The 19,683-nt window shown below is 49.8% G+C and overlaps 1 protein-coding gene across 1 annotated transcript in view; it reads left to right on the plus strand.

Moving 5' to 3' along the window:
* Window positions 1-8,656: 8,656 nt before the first annotated feature.
* sin3aa (SIN3 transcription regulator family member Aa) overlaps window positions 8,657-19,683 on the plus strand; it is a 111,216-nt gene continuing 100,189 nt past the window's right edge. Inside the window, exons 1-2 of the mRNA XM_067973360.1 lie at window positions 8,657-8,700; window positions 16,327-16,489. The gene's annotated coding sequence lies outside the window, so the exon portion shown is untranslated. The remainder of the gene's footprint in view (window positions 8,701-16,326; window positions 16,490-19,683) is intronic.

Consider the following 19,683-nt stretch of genomic DNA (forward strand, 5'->3'; position numbering starts at 1 on the left):
CCTTCTGAGGGTGCGTCATCACAGGACACACAGCCACACACCAGTGCAGATACCAGCACTTCTTTGGGTCCTGTTAGCCAGTTAGTTGGGTTGTCACCTGGTGATTCACAACTCACAAGTGAACACGAGCAGACACTGGTGGCAGGGGCAGCTGTGGAGAGTCCGCGTTGGAGGGCGCACTCCTTTCCAAGCTCTGCTCAGCTGGACACAGATGCTGAACCCCGGGTGCCATCGTTGAGAATGAGAATGATTGAGGTACAAACATAACTTTGCGAGGAACTGGAAAATGTGCCACGCACACTCTCCACAATAGCGGAGAAGATGGAGAAGTCCAACTCCAACACTAGTGGATTGTTGTCCCAGATAAGTGCAAGAATGTCTGCCATGGAGAGAGTGGCCGCCTCCATGGAGCTTCAAGCCTGGCACTCAGATGAGTCTATGCAGGCCATGACCACGGCCATGCAGGAGACGTCTGCCGCCTTAAACAGGATGACAGATACCAGGAGAGGGATGATGATGAAAGGGGACGTGGAAGTGGGAACTCCACTCAAAGTGCTCCCACGTCTCACCTCAACCAGTACCCGACATGCTGCCTCCTCTCCCGATGGCCAAGTCTGCCCCTGCACAGGTGCAGGTGGTGCAGTCTTTGGCGGGGCTCTCACAAGCTCCAAAACCCAGAGGTCGTAGGCCAAAACCATCTTGTCATTCAGGGCAGAGATCGGAGCAGCCTGCTACTACCTCTGCTGAAGCCACAGGGGATGCATCACGTGGAAGTGGTAGGAAGCTTAAGTTCAAGCAATTGTAGTTCACCAAGGGCACGCACAAGGAAGTTTGAAGAAGTGTTATGTTGTGAACTTTCCTTTTTTTAATATTGGCACATGAAATGTTCTGATTATCACCATTTCCAATACATTACTGTGTCCCGAGTGTGAAGTCATCCTTCATTTGCTTCATGATGAAATGCCAATACATGACACGACCCATTAGGGGGATGTGCAATGGGTGTATGCGTGGTTGAAGGACTGTTTTTATGTAAAGGGTGGGGAGTGGGGGTTGGCGGGAGCCGGATTGATTATCTCAATGCCTCTTTTTTTCCCCACTCTGACTAAGAGAACCTGTGAGAGATGAGGGCATCCCTGGCAGCAAAGTGCGCGGCTGGTCTGGTGATGGTGCCCCATCTTCATATTCCTCTTCCTCCTTCTCTTCTTCAATGTTGTTATCATCAGAGGATGCTTGATGAGCACCTTCACCTTCCTCCACCTCTAAACCTCTCTGCTGCGCTATGTTCTGCAGGACGCAGCACACCGCGTTTATTCTGGAGACCCTCGCCAGCGAGTACTGAAGGGTACTGCCAGACCTATCCAGGCACCCGAAGCGCATCTTCAACAGGCTTGCTCAATGACACACCTGGTGGTCATGTAGCTTTGGTTCTATCGTTCTTGCGCCTCATGGTGGGGTTCCTCACAGGTGTCATGAGCCAGTTTGCAGGGGGTGTCCCTTGTTTCTAACGAGCCAGCTCTTAAGGCCATCCCCTGTTTGGAAGAGGACTGGAATGTTAGACTGATGCGGAATGAATGTATCATGGCAGCTGCCAGGGAATCTGGTGCACACCTGCATATAAGAACATAAGAAATAGGAGCAGGAGTAGGCCATACGGCTCCTCGAGCCTGCTCCGTCATTCAATCAGATCATGGCTGATCTTCGACCTCAACTCCACTTTCCTGCCCGATCCCAATAACCCTTGATTCCCCTAGAGTCCAAAAATCTATCGATCTCAGCCTTGAATATATTCAACGACTGAGCATCCACAGCCCTCAGGGGTAGAGAATTCCAAAGACTCACAACCCTCTGAGTGAAGAAATTTCTCCTCATCTCAGTCCTAAATGGCCGACCCCTTATCCTGAGACTATGCCCCCTAGTTCTAGACTCTCTAGCCAGGGGAAACAATCTCTCAGCATCTACCCTGTCAAGCTCCCTCAGAATCTTATACGTTTCAATGAGATCACCTCTCATTCTTCTGAACTCCAGAGAGTATAGGCCCATTCTACTCAACACTAATCTCTTCTTGCGTTATACACCAGCTGTGCATTGATGGAGTGATGGCCCTTTTGGTTTATGAAGACTCCTGGCTCACGTGGTAGTCCTCTGATTGCCATGTGTGTGCAATCGATTGCGAAGTGCACCCATGGGAAGCCAGCCAGAGACAAAACCCACTGCCCGTTCATTCTGGCTATTGTCGTCGCAGGGGAAGTTCACGCAATCGGACGCCTTGGCAAACAACTCATCCGTCACCTGTCGTATACACTTACGTGCAGACGATTGACGCAACCTGGAGATGTCAAAGGTAAAGAAATTGAGGATTATGGTGGCTTTTACTGCGAAGGGCAATGCGTGGCCACCAGGTCCAGCGAGGAGCAGCTCTTCCTCAAGGAGGCTGCAGATGTCTGCGACCATCTGGCGGTTCAATCTGATCCTGCGTAGGCACAGCTCCTCAGAGAGGTCCAGGAAGCTCAGCCTCAGCCTCTCGCGTGGCTAGTGCCTCCTGTGACCTCGGCCCCTCTGTTGCTGCCCTCTCTGCTGTTCTCCATTCAGCTCCCCCTCTCTGTTGTTCTCCAGATCTTTGTTGTGTGCCTCACATTTGTGCACTAGCAGATCCCAACACGGCAAGAGGTGGCTGCCATGGACGGTCATTTTCTTCCTCCTCAGACGTCCTCTGGAATACATCCATTGCATCCACATCCTGATCTTGTCAGTTTAAAAGGCTCCAAAGTTTTGCCACACCCTGAAGATGTGAAAGGTGGCACCCTGGAAGAACACATGAACTCTCCACCAAACGTTTGCCAGAGGGAACTGTGAATAAATAGCTGAGCTTTTATTCAGAAGGGGCTATCACAGGTTTAAATACCCCCATGAACTGTGGCTCAATCTTGCCTCCGTTTCACTGACGAGATTCAGAAGGTCCGGGAAACCTGTGCTGGAGATGTTAAATTTGAAGTTGAGTGACGTTCAATTTAAAAGCAGCTACTTGACTTCGACTAACGATGTTAACTGCACCGCTAACGAGCCGCTCGCCAGCATTAATTGGGAACGCGACCTCAGCCCACGCACGCATCCAAACGCGCCCACGTTAAACCCGGAAGTGGGCGTGTTGGAACCGGGTTGCGGTCGCAATAAAAAACACACAGCAATTTTCACCTTGCACCTGCCCCCAAACCACTTGTTTTTGGGGGTTTAAAATCGCTCCCCCCCCCCACCCCCCCAGGAGTTTAATGTTGGGGGTGGGAAGCCAATGTTTCCAAGCACTGTTCAGGGGTATTGAGCGAGTGGGACTTAGTATGGGAGAGGATACATGCGGCAGACAAGTTGGAGGATGGGAGAGTATTGGAGCAGTCGAGTCTAGAGGTAACAAAGGCACAGTGCAGGAGCTAAAATAAGAGGGGAAATGGGTAGTGTTGTGAAGTAAGCATCCCCTGTGATGGATAGGATGTGGGGTTTGGAGCTCAGATCAGGGTTGAACAGGACACTGAGATTATGGACCATCTGGTTCAGCCTGAAAGAGCAACCGGGGATAGGATTGGGGTTAGGGTTAGGGTAAGAGAGCAGAGTTTGTAGCCGGGGCCAAAGATGATGGCTTCCTTCTTCTTGATGTTGAACTGACTCATTCAAGAGCTGATGTCAGACAGGCAGTCTGACAATCAAGGAGGCATTTGAGGAGTTGAGAGAAGTGGCGGAGAGGTAGAGCTGGATAATATCAGGGTACATGTGAAAGCTGACCTTGCCGCCTGTGAATGTTGCTGCTGAGGTCAACGTGTAGGTAAGGAAGAGGAGAGGACCGAGGATAGATCCTGGGCAATCTGCAACGGTGACAGTACATGGAAAGGAAGAGAAGCCATTGCTGGAGATTTCCTGGCTGTGCTCAGGTAAGTAAGGAGTCCCATGGAGCTGGATGAAGGAGGGGTTGTGTTGGAGGTGGATGGTGTGGTCAACTGTATCAAATGCTGTGGCGAGGCAGAGAAGGACAAAGAGGGAATAAAGCACCACAAAGTCATTTGTGATTTTCGTTAAGGCAATTTTTTTACTTCTGTGAGAAAGGTGGAAACTGGACTGGAGAGATTTGAAGGGGTAATTTCAGGAAAGATGGGCACAGAGCCGGGAGTTGATAACACGTCCAAGGACCTGAGAGAGGAAAGAGAGGCTGGAGGTAGGTCAGTAGTTGGAGAGGAAGGATAGGTCAAAGAGGGGAGTGATGATGGCAGTTTTCAAGGAGGAAGGAATGGTGCCCGAGGAAGGGAATGCATTGACTTTTCTCTATCATGAGGGCCAGGTAAAGGAATTGAATGGGGAGGGAATCAAGGGAGCAGGAGGTGGATCATAAAAAAGTCTGGAAAACATTATTGAAAGGATTTCAAAAAGAGAAACCTGGGCCTGCATTTTGAGTAAAAGCCAAACAAAAGTAGCACTCCTGAGATAAGGTGAGGAGATTGATGGGATTAGGAGGACTATGTCACAGAAACAGTAAACACATAGTTATTCCAATAGCATAAATTACATAAATCAACAAGCTCTTGCATATAATTATTCACATTTATCTCAGAAAAAGTCCAAAAGTTCACGGTTTGCATTGTTTTCTGTTTTGCCTCCCAGGCATCATGGCTTTTCCAGTGGACTGGAGGAGGGTGGGGCTTACGTACAGTAGGGGCCTGGCACACCTTGTGAATGTATTACTCTCAGAAGGAGACAATCATTCATTTGCATTCTGGTGGCAAAAAATAGAAGGGTGGGGCTTGCCATGATTGACATGGAAGTACAACCAATCAGGAGAAACCAAAGTATTTACACAGAAAGAAACAGCAAAGCCCAACCCAACAAACCCAGCTCCTCAAGTAATCCAGTCTGGGCCTTAAACCTGCAACACTAGAGTAGGTGTCTCTGAGAAAATGCTCACCAGGGCATTTAGAACATCACACAGGCAACTTTGAGTATTTTATTGAGAATTATTTGATCTTATTTGGGTTTTACTAGTGGTAAATATTTTAATTAGTAAATTTTCAGCTGGGGGAAAGTTTAAGATTGGAGCTGAAACTAATATTACAATGTTTTCAGTGATTTGATTGGTTCAGCTTCTGCTTTGTTTTTATTGGTGGATTTTCCTTGCTGCTCATCCTTGATTCGTTCCTTACTTGGTTAGTCCTCCCTCATTGGTAGCTTCCTAGTCACTTGACTTACTTTTGATTTGTGCATTCTCTGCTTACTGAGCTCTGATTTGTTGCTATTTTATCAATATGAAATTTGCAAGCATCAAAAGTGTGAGACCCAAGTGTGACACATGAATTGTGACGTTGTACTATTTCTATTAAATTCCAATGGATCTCCTGCAACATTGCTCATGGATAGTTGCAGGCGTGGAGCACTGTTGTAATATTTACCTGTTAACGTGGCCTGTGCCTTTAATACTACAACTATAAATAGGACATTGAAGGTCACTGTAGTCACTTATCAGCTGGTGAGTTCAATAAGAAAATACTTTTGATACTTCAAACTGTGACCAACACATAGGAATTTTTAATTGATTATTACATATTATTTGTCTATTACTACTGATTAATATAATTTCTTTTTTGTCTGTGTCTATGATTGGTACCTCTAATGTGTAATTATTTCAGTGGATTACTGCCTCTCTGCGTCCCCATGCGTCCATTCTGTCTTCCCCCAAACCTGTGTTTAGTTGTTGTCCCCAGTTCAAGTCTCAGTTGTTCTCTTGAGCTGGCTTTATTCCCTCAAGTGCCATGTTCCTGCTTACTACTCTCCCACTGATCATCGAGGCAGATCACAAGTTGGCCTCCCAATTGCTCCCACTCTGTGTTGCTGAATTCAGGGATTTATGAGAATACAGACAATTCTATAAATAAGAATTATTATTTTTTGAGAATTATTTAACTTTTTATAGGTTTCTGATCAATGTTATTTTTAGTTGTAAATTTTTAACTGGAAGAAAAATTCTATTTGGCCGCTCAAAGCAACCTTATGGAAATTTTTGAGTGCTCTGGTTAGTTAAACTTGTGCTCTGGTTGGTTAAGCTTGTGCTCTGGTTAGTTAAACTTGTGCTCTGGTTGGTTAAGCTTGTGCTCTGGTTAGTTAAACTGTGCTGCTATTTTCCTCGCTGTTGGATTGCTGTTAGCACTTGACATTTGTGCATGACTTGAGTTCTCATTTGTTTCTCTTCATTAATACCAAATTTGAGTCAAAGTGTGACCCTGAAATGTGACACAGGAAATGACCTGAAAGTCACCATTACACAATCTGTGTTAGACTGAAGCTGGGTGAAGATCTGGGTTATTTTCTCTGTGCTGATTGCACTGCAGGGTGTTGGCTGAGGGATAAATGTTCTCCTCTGCTCTTCTTTGAAAAGTGCAGTGGGTTCTTTTACATCCACTTGAAAAGGCAGACGATTAATTTCTCATCTGACAGACAGCACCTCTGACAGTGCAGCACTCCCTCAGTACTGCACTGGAGTGTCAGCCTAGACAATGTGCTGAAGTCTCTGGAGTGGGACTTGAACCCACAACCTTCTGACTCAGGGCGAGAGTTTTACCCACTGAGCCAAGTCTGACAGTAAGGTTTAGTATCACACTAGCTTATTACCTACTGTGTAATTGGGGAAGTAATAAAACCAGTTTGAAGGATATATATAAGCCACATACAGGTGATGTGGCCATCTACAAGTCCAGGCTGGATGCGCCCTTGGGGTTGTTTGCTCTTCCTGCCTCTCTTCCACAGTCTTGTCCGCACCCAGGTGGCCCTGGAGAAGGAGCATGTGGTATCTGCCAGCATGCTGGAGGTCTTCCACGACCGGTGGGCACCGCAGGGAATAGAGTGTATAATGGACACCAGGAATAATATTATTTGGTTTTTGGTTGATGACAGTGGGGCAACCCAAAGCCTCCTTTATTGGTTATTTTAGAACATACAGGTGATGTATGACATTGGAATAAAATATTTCCTTCTATATTTGCCAGAGGTTTCACCCAAGATGCTCTAATTTCTTTTTCTGAAAATAAATATTAAATAAGTATGGAGCCCGAGTGTCTGTCGTAGGATTTTTTTCTTGTTGATGTCATTTTGTGAATGGAGAGGACTGTCAGTGCTGGGAAAAAGGACATGGTGCAATTTTTGCGTCTGGTGTCAGAATCAATTGCTCCCCCCCCCCCACCCCAGGTCAGCTGCAGCATGGTTTAGAGTCAGGGTAAAACTTCCTGCACACCCTCCTGGCCTTATAAGATTATTCATTGTGACATTCCTATTTCCCATAGACAAGCTGTAAATGAGACTTGCTCACTTAGTGCTGAATTATTGGGAGCCTTATTAAATTTAAATCCATTTTAAAATTGTGAATGTCACTGCATTCAGGTGCAATATTGTAAATGTAGAGTACAGGTGTACTGGAGGTGTAGTCTCTTGGACTTGTATCTCCTTTTTAGGTGTACACGCTAACATTTTTGCACAGAACCCATGACACAGAAACAGGCCATTCACCCCAATGGTCTATGCCAGTGGCTCAGTGGGTAGTACTCTTACCTTCTGAGTCAGAAGGTCATGGGTTCAAGTCTCACTCCAGAGATTTGAACACATAATCTTGGCTACACTTCAGTGCAATACCGAGGGAGTGCTGCACTGTTGGAGAGGATGTTAAACCGAGATCCTGCCTGTCTTCTCAGGTGGACGCAAAAGATCCCATGATGCTATTTTGAAGAAGTAAGGAATCTTACAACACCAGGTTATAGACTATAACCTAGTGTTGTAAGATTCCTTACATTTGTCCACCCCAGTCCATCACCGGCATCTCCACATCATTTTGAAGAAGAGCAGGGGAGTTTTCCCCAGTGTCCTGGCCAATGTTTATCCTTCAACCCATCATCACTAAAACAGATTATCTGGTCATCATCTTATTGTTGTTGGTGGGATCACAGTGATTACACTTCAAAAGTACTTCATGGTCTGTAAAGTGCTTTGGGAGGCCCTGAACTATGTAAATGCAAGGTCCTTCGTCCTTCCCACCCTGTCAATACAGTTTTAAAGACCAGCCTACAACTTCTCCCACATCCTTTTCCCTCAGTGTCGCCACCTTCCAACTAAAAGGACCACTTTCCTCTTCTATATTACATAACAACACTTCAAACGTACCTCATTGGCTGTAAAGCGCTTTGGGACCTCCCGAGGTGGTGAAAGGCGATATATAAATGCAGAGTTCTTTCTTTTTAAAAAGATACACATTAGGTTGCATTCGACCGGATTTAATGCCCTCGAAACAATCACCCACATTCCCAGCGGCGCTTTCTGCAGCCATTCCCCCCCACCCACCCCGGGGGGGGTCGATCAGATCTGCTGTCCGCACACGGGGGTGACATTTGCTGCCTCTGCTGCGAGCGCTTGTTGTTCCGAAAGTAAATGAAAGGGGCCACGGTGACAGGGCGGCGTTAAAGCCCGGAGCCGGCTGGAGGTGTGGGCAGTGGGGCAGAGACTCCGGGACTCCTCACACTAACTCCTGCTCCTTTTGGCGGGTTTGGGTTTGAAGCGGTGACGCGGCCTCTCTCCCCCCCCCCCCCCCCGGAGCCTATGTTAATGAAAGGGGGAGTTTCCATTTTGGAAGCTCGGGGTGTTAGGCTGCCTGTGAGCGGAGGTACGTACCAGCTGGTAGTTGTGGTGAGGAATCTTCCGATTTTCCTTCTCTTTATTTTTCTTCTTTATTTCGCGGTGCGATGCAAAGGGCAGGGCTTTTGGCTGAATGTTTCCCCCCCCCCCCCCACCCCACCTCGGGAGCTTGGGGCGAGCAGCGTGTCCGGAGAGGAGGGAGGGCAGCCCCGGCCGGAGTGTTAGTGCGTCCTGAGAGAGAGAGAGAGAGAGAGGGGGGGGGCGGGTGTGGAGAGAGGAGGAGGAGGAGGAGGAAGGGCTGGGTTTGAAGGAAAGGGGGGAAATCGGAGCCCCTCCGTCCCCTCACCTGAGGAGACCAAGGCTCAGCCGATCACCCCCCCTGGGCACCCGGGGGCCGGCTGGGACTCTGTCTCTTCCCCCCCCCCCCCCACACGTTGCCTTTTTGGGGGGGGGGAAGAGGGTCGGTCGGCGCTTCTCGTTCTGACCACCGAGTACTATTTATAATACACACGGTGCAGATTTTTAAAAAGCAATCGGGAGGAGGGAAACACGCAGATGAGGGAAGAGAATCAGTGCGGTCCGTCCGCCCGCCCGCCTTTTTATTTTTATCACTGTCGCTCGGTCGAGTGTGTGTGTGTATTTTTTTTTTGGCCGAGATTAAAAGGGGGGTGAAAATGGAGAGTAGCGGAAGGGAAGGTGCGCAGTGTTGCATGTGCAGCTGGCTTGTTGTTGAGCCATTTTTTTGTGTCGCTGGGGCCGGGTTGTTGGTGCGAGCGGGGAGGAGGGACACCGGCTGCGAGCGGGGTTTGTTATGGCGGAGGGAGGGCGGGTGTTGGTGGTTTATTTTATTGGTGAGTGTGCCGGGTTTGCCCCTCCTCTCCTTCCCCCCCCGGGGTTGAGGGTGGGTGAAGCCCCGGGGTGGGGGGGACCGGGAGGCCGAGGACCGCCCCGGGGTGGGGGGAACCGGGAGGCCGAGGACCGCCCCGGGGTGGGGGGAACCGGGAGGCCGAGGACCGCCCCGGGGTGGGGGGAACCGGGAGGCCGAGGACCGCCCCGGGGTGGGGGGAACCGGGAGGCCGAGGACCGCCCCGGGGTGGGGGGAACCGGGAGGCCGAGGACCGCCCCGGGGTGGGGGGAACCGGGAGGCCGAGGACCGCCCCGGGGTGGGGGACCGGGAGGCCGAGGACCGGTGGGGGGGGAAGACCGGGAGGCCGAGGACCGCCCCGGGGTGGGGGGGGGACCGGGAGGCCGAGGACCGCCCCGGGGTGGGGGGGGACCGGGAGGCCGAGGACCGCCCCGGGGTGGGGGGGACGGGGACCGGGAGGCCGAGGACCGCCCCGGGGTGGGGGGGGACGGGGACCGGGAGGCCGAGGACCGCCCCGGGGAGGGGGGGACGGGGACTGGGAGGCCGAGGACCGCCCCGGGGTGGGGGCCGAGGACCGCCCGCGACCCGCGCTCTCCCCGAATGTGCAACAAAAGCCTCTCGCCGTGTAACAAAAGTCTCCGCTACGGCGCGCCAAAGAGATCGAATGGCACAACGCGCTCGCCGTCCCCAGAGAAACTCGAAACCCGCGCTCCGGCCGCGGGGTGGGTGGGACGGGGAACACGGGTTTCTTTTCAATGTTTAAGACGGGAGGAGAGGTGGAGGGAGGGAGGGAGTGTGTTGATGTTAAATTCGGCCGCCCGTCTCCCTTGTTTGTCTTTAATCAACGACGGCCATGGCGAGTGTATCCGCCGAGTGCGCGAACGTCACCGATAGCCCAATGATTCCAGCGGAGTAAACACGGCCCCGGCCCCGCCCCCGCGACGTATACCACTAAGACACGCCTCCCCTCTTACGTGCTTCACGAAGACACGCCCCCTCCAACGTATATCGCAGACACGCCCCCCTCCTGCGATTGCCACCAAGACACGCCCCCTCTACCTAAGACACGCCCCTTCTCGCACACAGTTCTAATTGGCTCTTCGCTTAGAAGGTAGCTTCGTCACTGGTTGTTACGTTGGGAAGGCCCGGCCCCTTGTCTGCTTCATGCCGATTGGTTTTTCCCCGGCCAGGCCGCGCCTCTCGGTTGCTGCCATTGGTGGTTGGTTTGTGGGGCGGAGTCGCCGCCTCCGTAGGAATGTGGTGCGTCACAATGGTGGCGCCCTGGTCACGTGTCAGGGGCGGGGATTCCCTCGGAGCCTGAATTGTAACAATGAAGCGCGTCAGTCGGCGACGGCAGCGCGGTCCCTGGCCCGCAAAAGGCAACGGTTTAAGGGAGCCTTCCGCAGGGAGGGTGGATTCCGGGGTTAGCCCACATTGTGCTCGATACACTGCAATCAGTCTAACTGGAGGGTGGAGCTTGGGTTACTTTGGGGTGGCGCCTGTTACCTACAATAAAGGCGAACGGTCTGAAACAAAAAATAAATTCAACGACGGGAGTGGGACTAATGGGATAGCTCGTTCAAAGAGCCGGCATAGGCACGACGGGCCGAACGGACTCTTTCTGTGCTGTAAAGATTGTATGATTAGAATCAGTTACTCCAGCTGCTTCAGGCTTCCGGGGTGAGAATCAAATAATTGTCCATTTCGGGAGCAGCAGTTGAACGTGGAAAAACATGGGGGCAACAGGAAGCTGCTGCAGCCTCTTCAGTGCACCGCAGTATTAATCGCAGAGATATATCAGTAATTCTGCAAACGCTTTGTGACTTGTATTGGTTCTCCTTCCATCCCCAGTAAACAAACCGAGTGTGAAAACACTAATAACCAGCGTTGGCGGTCAGTAGTGTAATGACTCAGACAACACTACTGACCGCCAACGCTGGTTATTAGTGTTTTCATGGGACCCAGAACTTGCTCACCAATTGTAGCCTTCGCCCAAGTTTAAAACGAGTTTGCTCGGGTGTTTTATGTCGGGCAATCTCTGCCCCACTGCTTGTGTACAGTGAATGCAGCGTTGCTGCTGCTGTATCTCCACAGAGCTTCCGACGTGAGCGCCGCCTTCGGAAGTAGAGGCGGCCAACAATATTATACAGTGTGTGTGTATATATATTTAAAAAAACATGGTCGCCAGGGGGGCTGAACAGCTGAAGCCGTCCCACCCGCCGCCGTATTAGGCAGCTGAGCGGTTTAGCAGGTCCGGAGGGGGAAGGAAGGAAGGAGAATGACTTTTTAAAAACAAGTGCACATGCGCAGGCATTGGGCTCGGAGAAAGCCTGCAGGAAGTGGCGCTGTACTAAATTGACATGGAAATGCCCATGAGCCGCCAGTCTTCCCCACTTAGAACTGACTTGGCGCCTCCTTCCTTTTTTTTGGCCAGCGTCTAACGCAGTCGGCCTTTTATTTGAAAACACATGTAATAAAACAAAATATTGACCATGTTTGTGGAGAGAGGGGGGGGGCACGGTTGAACAGCAGTTCGATTTTCTGCAGCCTCTGACTCGTTCTTTCATTCATGCAATTTCCCGAGTGCTGTGTGTGCGTACACGGGATGTGTGTAGTTGTAGAGCCGTTTTTACACACGTCTCGCCAGCTGGTACCAAAACAGGCACGTTATTTTTGAGTCCCATCATACTTATTACCTACTGCCAGCGAAGTATATTGCACCATGCAAGAGGTCACTATAAGTCACCAACATCCTTTTTTTTAATGGGGGTGCTAAACCTCCCACTTCAGGGTCTGACCCAGCAGTGGAGGTTTTATTATAAGTTTGCTCTGGTTCTGATTTGGACGGATGTTTTTTTTTAAACCGGTCTCCGGTTATTAAAGGTGCAACATGGTGTGCTCGCCTTGTTTACCAGTGAGGACATGCTGTATTGTCATTCCTCCGAATGGGAAGCCTTTTTTTTAATCGGTCCCGTCTCCATGGATCTGGGACCAGAAGCGACTTGAGGCTGTGGGTGGGGCAAGAGTGCCCTTACCGGAAATTTAAAATGTATTTTTAATCGGCATTTTTAAAAAAAAGGTAGAATGACATATTAACTAAAACTAAGTAAAGAATGCGACACGTTTAAGACCTAGACTATGGAAAGTCAAGGCTGTAAAATATTCAGCTCATCATTCATACTGTAAACCCGAATGAATACTGACAGCGCGGCTTAATGTCACTGAAAACTGACTCGAAGTTACAAGCAAAGGAAAATGTAATTTCATGCGGAGAAAGTAGTCACTGGGCCTATTTGAATGGATCAGTGGGGGTGGGACTGAGTTACCCCCGTGTCACCTGACAGGAGCCAGAATTACAAACGTCCCTTTAAGGACACCACTGGTATAATAAACAGACAAGTGGTGCGATTAAACTAAAGATGCTTAAAATAAAACAACAAAAGCAAAAGTAACTGTACCAACGAAATGATAATGATATCAGTGTCTATAGGACACTTTATACCCTGTGGTTCCCACCAGGCGCAGAATGGAAAATAATCATTGGTAAGTTCCAAGAGAGATCTCAAGTGTGCTATAATAGTCCTTGACTTTGGTTACTGAAGCACACAGTTCAGAAACCCTTGGGTTATTGCCGGTTTCTAACTATCAACTTCAGCCAATGTTTACACAATATATCATAGACCGTACCAGACATACACAGCACTTTATTGGGTCTAAATTGTGTAGCCAGAAGCTAGTTGAGAATTGCTAATGACCAGATGAATGTTGATTCTTTTTCGCAGAGGCTGTTTCCTGTTATTTTGTATAAAATTAAAACGGGTTTTATTTCCATCCAGTTCTCTTACTGTCTGAAAGACGCTGACTCAGCCTGGTGTACCATTCCAGGGGCCACAACCCTCTGTGGCCACGTTCATGTGTAACCCTTAACAGTGAATGTCAGCAGATGATTTGACTTGGGGGTGGAGCCAGATAAGCGCACTTTCCAGCATAGGTCATTGGATAATATCAGAAACAGGGACCTTGGCTGAAAGGGTAGATAGAGAGAAACTATTTTCTCTGATGGGGGAGTCCAGAACAAGGGGGCATAATCTTTAAATTAGAGCTAGGGGTGATGTCAGGCAGCACTTTTTCACACAAAGGGTAGTGGAAATCTGGAACTCTTTCCCCCCCCCCCCCCCCCCCCAAAATAAAAAGCTGTTGAGGCTGGGGAGGGTCAATTGAAAATATCAAAACTGACATTGACAGATTTTTGTTAGACAAGGGTACGGAACCAAGGTGGGTAAATGGAGTTAAGATACAGATCAGCCATAATCTAATTGAATGGCAGATCAGGCTCCAGGGGCTGACTGGCCTACTCCTGTTCCTATGTTCCTATGATTGTTATTCTCCCCTCCTCATGATATTTGGCTGTTCCCACTGGGGAATGTTTCCGATAGTTAAAATGACCCCATTGCTGGTTGTTGCTGCCAAATGTGTTGAGGCTGAGATTGGCTAACTCAGCACACGCTGAGAAGTGAACCTGGGACCTTCCTGCTCAGTAAGAAAGTGCATTTATATAGCACCTTTCACCACCTCAAAGCACCTCACAGCCAACTTTTGAAGTGTAGTCACTGTTGTAATATAGGGACATGGAGCAGCCGATTTGCCCACAAACGGCAATGAGATAAATGACCTATTAATCTGTTTTTATGATGTTGGTTGAGGCATAAATATTGGGGACAACTCCCCTCCTCTTTGAAAGTGCCGTAGGTTCTTTTACATCCACTTGAGATGTTTAATTTCTTAAACCGAAAGACGGCACCTCCGACAGTGCAGCACTCCCCACCTAGATTTTTGTGCTCGAGTCTCTGGAGCGGGGTTTGAATCCATGTCCTTCTCACTCAGAAGCGAGAGTGCTACCCACTCGGCCAAGTCTGACAGTAAGGTTTAGTACCACACTAGCTCGATATCCACTGTGTAATTGGGGAAGCAATGACACCAGTTTGAAGGATATTCGTGAGCCACATACTGGTGATGTATGACATTGGAATACAATATTTCCATCTCTGTTTGTCAGAGGTTTCACCCAAGTTTCTTTTTCTAAAAAAAATATTAAATAAATATGGAGTCCGAGTGTTGTAGAGTTTTTTTGTAATTGATGTAATTGTGTGGGTGGAGAGGGATGTCAGTGCTGGGATAAAGAACATTCTGCATTTTTTGCAAAGAGTGTCAAAATCAATTGTTCCCCCCCAGGTCAGCTGCAGCATGGTTTAGAGTCAGGGTAAAGCTTCCTGCACACCCTCCTGGCCTTATAAGATTATTGATTGTGACATTCCTATTTCTCATGGCCAAGCTGTGAATGAGACTTGCTCAGAGTGCAGAATTGTGGGCTGTTCTGTAGTGTGGACCAGCAGCCATTGCGATTGTCTGAACACAGGCCCGACTTGAGGAGAGAGATATTGGTGCTTCTCACTGGGGACGCTTGTAGCTTGCAGTCCAATAGACTGGACTGGATTTGAACCTGTCCTAGAGATAAAGGACTCTGCCACCCAGCCCCCAAGGCTGTGATTTATACATGATGTTGAATCTCTCTATGATGCTAGAAAATATATTTCTCTTGCCCTTTTCGTGATGCTAATCTAGTTATTATTGACACTGTGCTCACAGACTTGCTTTACTGAAAGAAATACTTAATACATCATTTAACCACATTCTCTTATTCTTGATCCCCTCAAACTGGCCTTTGTCAACCCCCTGTCAGCAGACTTAACTGTACAGCCCAAAGCTCCCATGGTTTGCTACAAATGGCACTCACTTGACAAGAGCATGCAGATGGTTGATGTGAGAATTACAGAAGTCACACTGTTCTGAGATTGGGGCAGTGTAGAGCAGACTCTAGCACATCTGGACCCAGCTAAACCTGACCCTGAGAGATTGACACCAGTTGATTGTAGTCCTAGAAATAATTTTAGTTTTATTCTCATTTGGCTTGTAGTTTCAAAGAATTGTGATCTTGGTTTTGGAAAAAAAGGCCAATGGGGGGGAAAAATGGACAAAATTGTAGTTTTTTTGCTTTCCATATTTTTCATTTTAGACTTTTCAGGGTTTTTTTTCAAAAGTCATCAGAAAACTCAAGGATGTTAAGAAACAATAAAGAGATTTTTGGATGTTAGCTTGGCTCAGTCTCTGAGATAGAAGGTTCTGGGTAGCCCCATCCAGGACTAGGCACTTCAATTCAGTACTGAGGGAGTGCTGCACTGTCTGAGGTTCCACCCTTCAGATCAGATGTTAAATTAAGGCCCCGTCTGCCTGTTCAGGTGGGTGTAAAAGATCCCAGGGACACTTCTCCAAAAAAAAGAGTAAACACACCACTAAATTTGTGGGATCTTGCTGTGTGCAGATTGACTGTCCCGTTTGCCTATATAACAACAGTAACTGCTCTTTAAAAGTAATTCATTGGCTGTGAAGCACTTGGGAATGTCCTGAGGATGTGAAAGGCGCTATATAAATGTACATCTTTTTTGAATAACAATGAAGATGTTATTTGTCCGTTTCAATTTTCAACACCTGTTGCAAAAGTTAGGGTCTGTTGCCCAGTATTGTTTTAGTCCTAGAGAAATTCTTTTTTTAAGACTTCTTTCTTTATCTCAAATTTTAGTTTTTAGAAGTATAGTTCTCATTTGAATTTACTTGACAAGTACAATAACTTTAGTCGATGACTATTTTGCTCCTTGCTTTTGTCGACTAAAATTACACCGATACTGTACCTTTGTGTCTACGTTAAGCTAAAGTCAGTCTGATCGATCATCTAAAGTTGGGATCCTGCATTTCAGAGGCAGTGTCCAGAGGCTCATCCTACCTGCGCATCATTGGCTTCAGGAGAGCATCTTCCTGCTTTGTGGAAGGAGACCTCCTGCTACCTTGCGGACCCCCCATCTGTACAGGACCCAGCCAACCTTTCGAGACCATCTTTTCTCAGATTTTGTGACTGACCAGGTAAGATTTTTTTTTTTGTCTTTCCTCTTTCATCACTTTAATTTTTCAGTCCTTTATCTTGTCCTTTTTCTGTTGCTCCTTTTATTTTGCGATAGTTGTTTGATTACTTTTTCTTTCCCTTTATTTGTTTTCCTTCTTCCCTCCCATCTTTTTGTTTTGTTGCGTCTCGGGTTTCTTTATTTTTTTTGTGATCTCACTTCGCCTTCCACCTCCTTTAAAAATCCCACCCTTGACCTGTCTGTTCCCTCTAACCTCTCCTTCTTCTTCAAGGTCTTTGGAGACATCCTGGCTTCCCAGGTGCCTGCTCACCTGCCACAAATTGAACCCATTCAATCTGGTTTCTGCCCTGCCCACAGCGCCGAGACCACCCCAGTCAAAGTCACCAACGATCTCCTCAGTGACTGCAACTGTGGCGCTTTGTCCCTCCTTATCTTCCTCAGAACTCTCCGCAGCGTGCCACGTTGCTGGCCACCATTCTCCTCCGCTGACTCCTCTGCAGTCCACCTCAGTGGAACAACCCTTGTGTGATTCCATTCCTGCGTGTCCCAATGCAGCTCCCGCACAGTCCCGTCCAGCGTTCCCCAAGGATCCACCCTTGGCCCCATCCGTTCCCTCATTTACATGCTGCCTCTTGGTGATATCATTTCTAGACATGGGGTCAACTTCCAAAGATGTGATGATAACACCTGTCCTCCACCTCTCTCAGCCCCGCATCCATCCCCGTACTGTCAGACTGTCTGTCTGACATTAAGGGCTGAATGAACCAGAGCTTCCTACAGTTGAGCATTGGGAAGACCACGCCCACCCTGGCTGAACTAGACTGCATTGCAGTCTCAGCCTTCTGTCCGACCCTGAGCTGAGTTTCCAGCTCCGTATCCTATCCACTACCTTGCTGTTGTATCTGCAGCATTGCTCGCCTCCACCACCCCTGCCTCGCCCCCATTGCTATCAAAAACCTTATCCATGCCTTCTCCAATCTCCTCCTCACTGGCCTCCTGCACCATCATGAACTCCAAATTGTCCAAAACTCCCTTTCTACATCCTGACACTTGCTCATTAACCCCGTCCCCACAATGGATCGAATTTAAAATCCTTCTCGTTGTCTACAAATTCCTCCATAGTTCTAACCCACCCTAGCTCTGCAACATTCTCCAGCCTTATGCATCCTCCCGTACCCTCTGAATCTGGCCCCCAGTGTATCTCCTCTCCCTCCCTCCACTCCACCTTTGATGTCAGTACTTTCAGCCACCTTGGCTCTCCCATTTGGGATTCTCCCTCTCCCACCTTTAAAACATCTCTTAGATCAAGCTTTCGATCACCTCTCCGAACCCTTTTGCAAAGGCTCGGTGCTTTCTCCTCTCCTTCTCGGTGAAGTGCTTTAGGACATTTTTCTATGTTAAAGGCTCTGTATATAAATGCAGATTGTGGTTGGTGTTTAACTGGGGTGGGATATCAAGCCCAGGGTCTTCTCTGGAACCATCGCCGATGTTTCTCTTCATTGGCCAACAAGAGGTATGCTATATAGGATTTGATAGCTTTCTCTGTTGTTGGTTTTTTGTGTGGCCCCTCTCCTACATGAAGATGAAGTGCTCTGCCCAGCAGACAATGGACAGGACTTGCCCATGGAGCTGAATTCAAGTATTAACGAAGGCAGCGATTTTCACCTCTTTATCTTGTGGTTATGTCTTTAATCCTTTTCCCTTCCTTCACTGGAGGGCAAGAAAAGGTTTCACCAACAACATATTTTGACAGGGACTGGCGGGTGTTGTGAATTAACACACTGTCTCTTCACCTCTGGGAATTGCAATTGAGCCAAGGCAATACTGACAGGATGGAAGTTCTCTCGCTCTCTCCGTCTCTCTCTCTCTCTCTCCCTCTCGCGCTCCCTCTCCCTCTCCCTCTCCCTCTCGCGCTCCCTCTCCCTCTCCCTCTCGCGCTCCCTCTCCCTCTCTCTCTCGGTCTCGCGCTCCCGCTCCCTCTCCCTCTCGGTCTCGCGCTCCCTCTCCCTCTCTCTCTCGCGCTCCCTCTCCCTCTCTCTCGCGCTCCCTCTCCCTCTCTCTCGCGCTCCCTCTCCCTCTCTCTCGCGCTCCCTCTCCCTCTCTCTCGCTCTCTCCGTCTCTCTCTCTCTCTCTCCCTCTCGCGCTCCCTCTCCCTCTCCCTCTCCCTCTCGCGCTCCCTCTCCCTCTCTCTCGCGCTCCCTCTCCCTCTCTCTCGCTCTCTCCGTCTCTCTCTCTCTCTCTCCCTCTCGCGCTCCCTCTCCCTCTCCCTCTCCCTCTCGCGCTCCCTCTCCCGCTCCCTCTCCCTCTCCCGCTCCCTCTCCCTCTCTCTCTCGGTCTCCCGCTCCCGCTCCCTCTCCCTCTCCCTCTCGGTCTCGCGCTCCCTCTCCCTCTCCCTCTCGGTCTCGCGCTCCCTCTCCCTCTCTCTCTCGCGCTCCCTCTCCCTCTCTCTCGCGCTCCCTCTCCCTCTCTCTCGCGCTCCCTCTCCCTCTCTCTCGCGCTCCCTCTCCCTCTCTCTCTCGCGCTCCCTCTCCCTCTCCCTCTCGGTCTCGCGCTCCCTCTCCCTCTCCCTCTCGGTCTCGCGCTCCCTCTCCCTCTCCCTCTCGGTCTCGCGCTCCCTCTCCCTCTCCCTCTCGGTCTCGCGCTCCCTCTCCCTCTCCCTCTCGCGCTCCCTCTCCCTCTCCCTCTCGCGCTCCCTCTCCCTCTCTCTCTCGCGCTCCCTCTCCCTCTCCCTCTCTCTCCCTCTCCCTCTCTCTCTCGCGCTCCCTCTCCCTCTCCCTCTCGGTCTCGCGCTCCCTCTCCCTCTCCCTCTCGCGCTCCCTCTCCCTCTCTCTCTCGCGCTCCCTCTCCCTCTCCCTCTCCCTCTCCCTCTCCCTCTCCCTCTCCCTCTCGCGCTCCCTCTCCCTCTCCCTCTCCCTCTCCCTCTCGCGCTCCCTCTCCCTCTCCCTCTCAGTCTCGCGCTCCCTCTCCCTCTCGCGCTCCCTCTCCCTCTCCCTCTTGGTCTCGCGCTCCCTCTCCCTCTCCCTCTCTCTCTCGGTCTCGCGCTCCCTCTCCCTCTCCCTCTCTCTCTCGGTCTCGCGCTCCCTCTCCCTCTCCCTCTCTCTCGGTCTCGCGCTCCCTCTCCCTCTCGCGCTCCCTCTCTCTCTCGGTCTCGCGCTCCCTCTCTCTCTCGGTCTCGCGCTCCCTCTCTCTCTCGGT

Source organism: Heptranchias perlo, chromosome 38 (genome assembly GCF_035084215.1).
Source record: "Heptranchias perlo isolate sHepPer1 chromosome 38, sHepPer1.hap1, whole genome shotgun sequence".
NCBI lineage: Eukaryota > Metazoa > Chordata > Chondrichthyes > Hexanchiformes > Hexanchidae > Heptranchias > Heptranchias perlo.